We start from the raw sequence: 7,468 nt of genomic DNA, 5'->3' as shown, positions 1-7,468 counted from the left end.
TCGTGTGTGTGTAAAATTATGTAAATTTATAAATAATTACATAATATTATATAAAAATATATTTTATTAAAAATTATTTTACTTAATTCTTTTAATTTTTTAAATAAATACATACATATGTGTGTGTGTGTGTATTTATAAAAAAAAAGTTTAAAAAAAATAAGTAAATAATTTTATTAAAATATGTTTTTATATAATATTAAGATATATTAAGTAATAATGTAATATATATAGGAAATAACAATAATATCTTTAAAATTTTATAATCTTTTAGAAAAAAGAAGGAAAGGAAATAGATTGGTAGGAGAAAGAGAGTTTCGACTTTTGTTGAAAAAAGAAGCAGAAAAGAAAAAGAAGGAGAAACAGCGACTTCTATAGAAAGAAGGAGCAGAAAGAGAGAGAGAGAAAGAGAGTGTAAGAAAGAAGAAAAAGAAGAGTGTTACAGCATTAACAGTAAATATTATTGTAAGTTAGCAGCTCGCAATTACATTATTATATGACTATATTTTTTTCTGTGTGTGTATATTTGTGCGTGCGCGCGGGTGTGTGTGGTGTGTGTAAAATGATGTAAATTTATAAATAATTACATAATATTAGATAAAAATATATTTTATTTAAAAAATTATTATTTACTTAATTCTTTTAACTTTTTTAAATAAATACATACATATATGTGTGTGTGGTGTGTATTTATAAAAAAAAGTTTAAAAAAATATGTAAATAATTTTTATTAAAAATATGTTTTTATATAATATTATGTAATTATTTATAAACTTACACTCACACAAGTTTTTTATTCAAAATTGCAGAAGATAGAGGATGATATAGACACATAAAAATATGATTAATAATTTGTGTTGAGAGAGAAAGAGAGAAAGAGAGAGAAGGAGACAAGGAGAGAGTGAGAGAGCGTGAGATAAAAAAAATAAAAAACTAAAATTGAACTGAATAAGTAAAATAATAATTTTTATAAACAATGTTTTTATATAATATTGATGTAATTATTTATAAAATTATACTTACACGTTTTTTATTAAAATTGCAGAAGATAAAGGATAGAGGATTAAAGAAAGAGAAAAAGATAAAGAAAGGAGAGAAAAAAAAGAAAAGAGAGAAAAGATTCAAAAAGCATAATTCTTTTAAATTAATAAACATTAAGATATTTCATAAAAAAGCGGAGAGAAAAAGGAAGAAAGACGAGATAGGTATTTAATAATTGTTAAAAAGCTGTAAAGCTTGTTTTGTCAAAATTTTGAATTTTTAATGACTTAATTGCGTTTTTATTTTAACATATATAAATGTTTTTATTTAAGGTTAAAGAAAATAAACATTATAAAAAAGAAAAAAAGAAATAGAGGAAGCAGAGAGTAAGAAAAGAAAAAAAGAAATATTAAGAGGTATATACAGAAAATAGAAATAAAAATTTACATAATATTAATGAATGTCAGGGGTAGAAAATCAATATATCATTTGGTTGTAATTAACATTGACTCCAAACTGGTAGATATATTGATTTCTATAGCTGTTTCAAAATAAATTAATATAGCTGATACGGACGTAAAACCATATTACACTGCAAAAAAATGTAATGTATCCAATAGATATGTAGTTGAGGACTGCCTACTCAATGCAATACTATATGTTATATTAGCACTTAACAAATCAAACTTTCACCTAGGGGATTCTGAAGTAGAGTCTTTGCCCTTTAATTTAAAAAAAGTACATGGTAATTTAGATGATTTTTCGCAAAGTTTCATCACTTTGAAGATTGCCTAAAATCGGTCAAAAACTTTTGTCTCGTTTTCTTTGCGCCAGTGTTTATATAGATATTTATAAAAAATAAAAAGTTTAAAAAATTGCAAGAATTAAGTGATAGGTAGAAGAAGAAGAGAAAGAGAGAGAGAGAGAGAGAAGAGAGAGAGAGAGAGAGAGAGAGAGAGAGAGAGAGGAGAGAGAGAGAGAGAGAGAGAGAGAGAGAGAGAGAGAGAGAGAGAGAGAGAGAGAGAGAGAGAGAGAGAGAAATTAAGTAAATTTGAAGATCTTATTAAGAGAGAAAAAGAAGAGAGAGAGTGCGAGGATTTCGAGGAAGGTAACATTTGGCGTTTTAAATATTTTGAAAAAAGGAATCTTAAACTCTTAATTCTCATTTCTTATTAATTATCATTCTCAATAATTATCATTTTTATTAATTATTATTATTCTCATTAAATATCATTTGCGTTTTTAATTATTTTGACATTTTGTGTATTTTAATAGAAGAAAAGGAATGAGATTAAAGAGAAAGAATTTGAGATCGAGAGAGTTTAAAAAAGAAATCCAGAAAGTGAAAGTGTTGAAATTTGATTGAAAATTATCAGGTAACATTACGTATAATATTATAAATTTTAATTTATTTAAAAATTTAAATTTAATGTTGTATTATTAAGGCATAAGATTTAAAAAATTTAATTTTAAAGTTGTTGGATGCTTGTTGTCAGAAGTTGTTGAAATGGTCAGAGAGCGATAGTGAGTTTTATCGAAAGAGATTAGAAAAGGAAAGAGATTAGATGAAAGGAAATTATAATTAGAGAGATTAAACAAGAAAGCCAGAAAGTGAAAGTTTGAAATTTTATTGAAAATTAAAGGTAACGTTACATATAATATATTATAATTTTTAATTTATTAAAGGGGATTAAGTATGGAGGTAAAGTGTGTAAGAGATGATATTAAGAAACATGCAAATATAATATAATTAATAATTTGGGTTTAGAGAGAGAGAGAGAGGAGAGAGAGAGAGAGAGAGGAGAGAGAGAGAGAGAGAGGAGAGAGAGAGAGAGAGAGAGAGGAGAGAGAGAGAGTGAGAGAGAGAGGTGGGAGGAGGGGGAAGAATGAGAGAGCGTGAGAGATATAGAAGAGGATTAAATAAAAAAGTAAAGTGTGTAAGAGTAATATTGAACAATATGAAAATAATATAATTAATATAATTAATAATATAATTAATAATTTAGAGAGGGGGAAAGGGAGAATGAGGGAGCGTGAGATAGAGAAGGGCATTAAATATGATAAAGTGTGTGAGAGTAATATTACAGAAGAAGAATAAGTGCAATGTTCAATATAAAAATGCTAAGTGGCGCGCGCGAAGCGCGCGCAATGTTGTGTTCTAGTAATTATAAATAAAAGAAATAAAAATATATATAATAAAAAATACAATATTAACAATAATAAAGTTACCTGTTATTGAGATTTTACTGTGCACTTTTTCTTGTTGACCTGTAGATCTCCAAGTACTTGTGATAGCAACTTGCGATGAAAATGTGTGAGGTATGTTCGAAGAACTTGAACTTCCGTCATTACCGATAGACTTTGATGTACTTGGATGCCTCAGCAGAACAGTTCTATTCTCCTTAATTAATTTTCTTTTTTCTTGAAAAAGTTGAATTTGAAGTGCTCCCTTTTTTTTTTAATTACAGTTCCGTCCCTCCGTTGAGATGACTTATATTTATAGTTGTAGAAACAGGATATCGATATCTTTGAAACTGCGCCCACCTTGTTAGAGTTGATGACAATATTTTACGTTTTGAAGGAATAACCAAGTCAAAAAGATGCTTGACAGTAATTCTTACAATTAAATTAATGTCGTGCCATTCTGGTATCAATTCATCATGTTGAGAATGGTTCTTGAGTATGAAGTTTGTTTTTTAGTAATAAGATAAACAATGGATTTTTTGATTGCAATTGTTCTTGAAAAATTACTAATTGTGTCTGCTGAGCGTTTTTATCTAATTCTTTAAACGGAGCTTTTACTGATCTAACATCTATCAAATCTAGAATATTATCGTCCAGCTTTGATACTTCTTTTTCTAAATTTGCTTCAACTGAAGTATGTTTATCAAGACAGTCTCCAGCATTTATTTTGAAAGGAATTTGAAGTGTTTCTACACTGCTTTCCTCGTTGGTTGGCGAATGTGACAATGAAAACGGGAAATCCGTTGTTAAAAAAGAAATATTGCTATTGCTGTCGCTAGTGGGCAGTGAGACTTCATTAGAGCTCTTCTGTTCATAAATGATTTTTGCTTGTGCAGATTGCACGTTATAAAATGCCTAGAAAAAAAGAAAAATACAGCTTTTCTGATTTATCAACTTTATTAAAAACAATTTAACATTTGCGTCACTTATAAAATTATATAACAAAGTTTAAAATATTATAATTCAAAATAAATCAAATATGAAATAACTACATAAATGCAATAGCGATAACTTTTGAAAGAAATTAATTTTGAGTATTTACAGTTATTATCAGTTATTTTGAATATTTACAGTTACACTTATATAGACAATGGATCCAGAATTTTTTTGTTTATACATATTAGCAATTTCCTTGGCAATTTCTATGTATATGTAATAAAAATTAATGAATTAATCTTTTAATTTATTTATATTTCATATTATTTACCAAAAATAAAAATGTAGCAAAATTGTAATATCTATTAAGTATACCAAATAAAAATGTAAAAGAATATTTAAATATATGTTTTAATTTTGATATTGAATATAATGAAAAAATTTTTTAAGGAATAAGAAACGATAAATTTAAGATTTGAATAAAATGTAGTTATAAAAAATATTCTTATTTCTTTAGCATTTCATTGTTTAGATTCATGCTTGTGTAATTAATGTGTGTGTAATAAAAATTAATATTTTTCAACTATAAAGAAATGATAAACAATATAAAATATGGAGAAAATAATTTTAAAAAATATATAAAAAGAAAAATGTGTACATTACCATCAAAAGTTCTGGGTCTATAGGAGACTACGGTTTAACATCTATTATACCAAAATTTTACCTTCTTTTCTGACCACATTTTTTAGATCATCAAGCTCTACTTTTTTTAAAGTTTCAAGATCTTGAATTATTATATCTTCGTCTAAAAATCGCGTATAAAAAATGGTATTTACAAACGGTAAACGCGCACAAGAACATAACACACAGACTTGACTAAATTTATGAGACACTGTATTAAAATATAGTTTCTTTAAAATAACGTAAATAACATAGAAGTTATTTTGGAAACTTTAATAGGATGCCTCATAATATTGATCAAGACTATATGTATAATACATTAACCCTAGGACGTAAACATATTTTTTATGACCTCAAACATGGATATCATCGTCTTTGTTATGAAAAACCGAAGAGATTTACATAGCAGAATATTAATTCCAATCCATCTTCAAGAGAATGCATTGCTTACAGAACACTTGGAAAGGAAATTTGCGGTACATTTATCACCTAGTGTGATGTTTGAGGTTAGAAAAATAGGTTTATCATTTTAGGAATAATATAAAATGTAATAAAATATTTAAGTAGCTCATAATTTAAAGTTTCTTTTTCTTTCGTATAAAGTTTTATAAAAAGGGAAAGTAATAAAATGCATATATATGAAACATGCGTATGAGAAACAGGTATTACCTACCAACGAGAATTTGTATCACTTCTATTTCGCAGTATAGTTCTTCAAGAACAGATCTAAATGTATCTCTGTTCATGTTTATAGGCTCACTTCTGCTTATAATGTCACAATAATATAATATTGAGTCTCACACACACACACACACACACACACACACACACACACACACACACACACACACACACACACACACACACACACACACACACACACACACACACACGTACGCACACACACACGCACGCACACACGCTGTATCGTACACACAATGTAGAGATTGTAGAGGCTTGTGGTGCTCGTGCACGTCTGACTGGCGCGCACGCATATATTTTATCGGACTTCTGAACGGAGATCATATTTTATCGAATATATTTTAATCGGATGTAGTACATTAGATCGGATATTTAGCTTGATTGAAAATACCCTGTTTTTATCCGATCAAGTACAATGTCCGATTATATTGTATGAATTTAAATGGATAAATAAATTGCACCTCGTTATCCGTTCATATTTTATCGAAAAGTATATTTCATCGGATAAAGACATCTTTTATTTTATCGAATAGCCCTAAATCCATTCAAAACCAACCAGATAAAGTGTTTGAACGGTTTTTTCTGATTAAAACTGCTGGATATTTTTCTCAGTGTGTGTAAAAACTTTGCTCGTAGATTGCAAACTGATGGCTTATGCATCAGAAATATTGTATACGACGCGTTACGAAATGAATAAGTGAAAAAAATTTTATAAATAATTATTCTAATTTATTTTCTCTCTTCTCTATTCCTTTGCGTTATAATGGCGTGTGAAGAACTAGGTAGGAAGTACATAGATAAGGTGAGATGGGTGGGAACGCATATACGTGATTGGAAGACTATGAAAGAGGGAACGCAATGGAAAGAGAAAGAGCCGGAATGATGAGACTGTATGGGCGTACAGTTGGAGATATCGCGTATGGGTGAGAGAGATAGATTCGCAATAGAGAGAGAGCGCGAGCACCGCGGCGATAGCTGCGGTGGTCACAATGGGCGTGTTCTGGCAATGGCGGCGAGCGCGGATTCTCCCTCTCCCGCTCCCCCCACCTTCAACCCTCCGGACACCCGCTCTCCCCGCGGAGCTCGCGAGTCAAAATGCGCATAGTATCAACCGTTATAGTTACGTAAAAAATTTAGCAATAGTTGTCAGATTTGCAGAAAATTTTAAAATAAATGATACGTTTGTAACTCTGCTACCTGTTGCAAATGGTTCTGCAGCAGGATTATATAGCGTTCTTATAAACTTTTTCGAAAAGTTTGAAACTCCATTAAAAAAAAAAAAAAATGATAGGTTTTGAGGCTGACGGAGCCAATACAATGTGGGGCGATTATCATGCATTAAAAACTATGTTAATTAACGATGTACCTGGATTATTTGTATTAAAATGTACCTGTCATTCTTTTTTATGTACAGTTTTATGTACATCATATGCCTGCTTGAAATTACCTAAAGATCCTGAAGACTTTGTACGAGATGTTCATACATGAAATATAGTTTTAAAAGAACTTCCGAATTTAAAAAATTTCAACAATTTGTAATGCAAAACCACATAAACTTCTATTACCAGCTCAAACTCGGTGACTTTCTTTAATTTTATTTCTTTCGATTTTTCATTACGTAAGTTATCACTCGGTTTACATAAATTTTTGCCGCTGGTACATCGCGGCAGGTATACGGGTATACATGTTCGGTAACGTTGCCTTTATCGCGACCATACTAGGGATACGAAAATCGGGGAGGGGGGAGGGATGTAGAAACCTTTTAAATTTTATTACGCTGAATTTCTTCACTCCAAGTGACTATTCTGTACGAGGGGTGATAATTTGAGTTATCGCAACGATGGTCGGCTTAGGGTTATTATACGGTTTGTAGCCTGTTTCGCGTAAATATTCAAGAAATCCTTCGCGTACTCTAATACACGTATTACAATCTGCGTAGGCTCGCGTAAAGGGAAAAATAATGCAGGAAGAATAATTCAGAACA

The 7,468-nt window shown here is 29.6% G+C and overlaps 1 long non-coding RNA gene across 1 annotated transcript; it reads right to left on the bottom strand.

Annotated features, from left to right (window-relative positions):
* Nucleotides 1–3,445: 3,445 nt before the first annotated feature.
* Nucleotides 3,446–6,757, bottom strand: LOC118648651. The gene is made up of 2 exons (XR_004965389.1): nucleotides 3,603–6,757; nucleotides 3,446–3,525 (listed from the first exon to the last, which is right to left on the bottom strand). It is a non-coding gene; the product is annotated as an uncharacterized LOC118648651 (long non-coding RNA).
* Between the last annotated feature and the right edge of the window lie 711 nt (nucleotides 6,758–7,468).

The sequence above is a fragment of the Monomorium pharaonis genome, unplaced genomic scaffold, assembly GCF_013373865.1.
Source record: "Monomorium pharaonis isolate MP-MQ-018 unplaced genomic scaffold, ASM1337386v2 scaffold_565, whole genome shotgun sequence".
NCBI lineage: Eukaryota > Metazoa > Arthropoda > Insecta > Hymenoptera > Formicidae > Monomorium > Monomorium pharaonis.
Note: the sequence above shows the minus strand (reverse complement) of the source record. Positions and strands in the feature narration are given on the sequence as shown.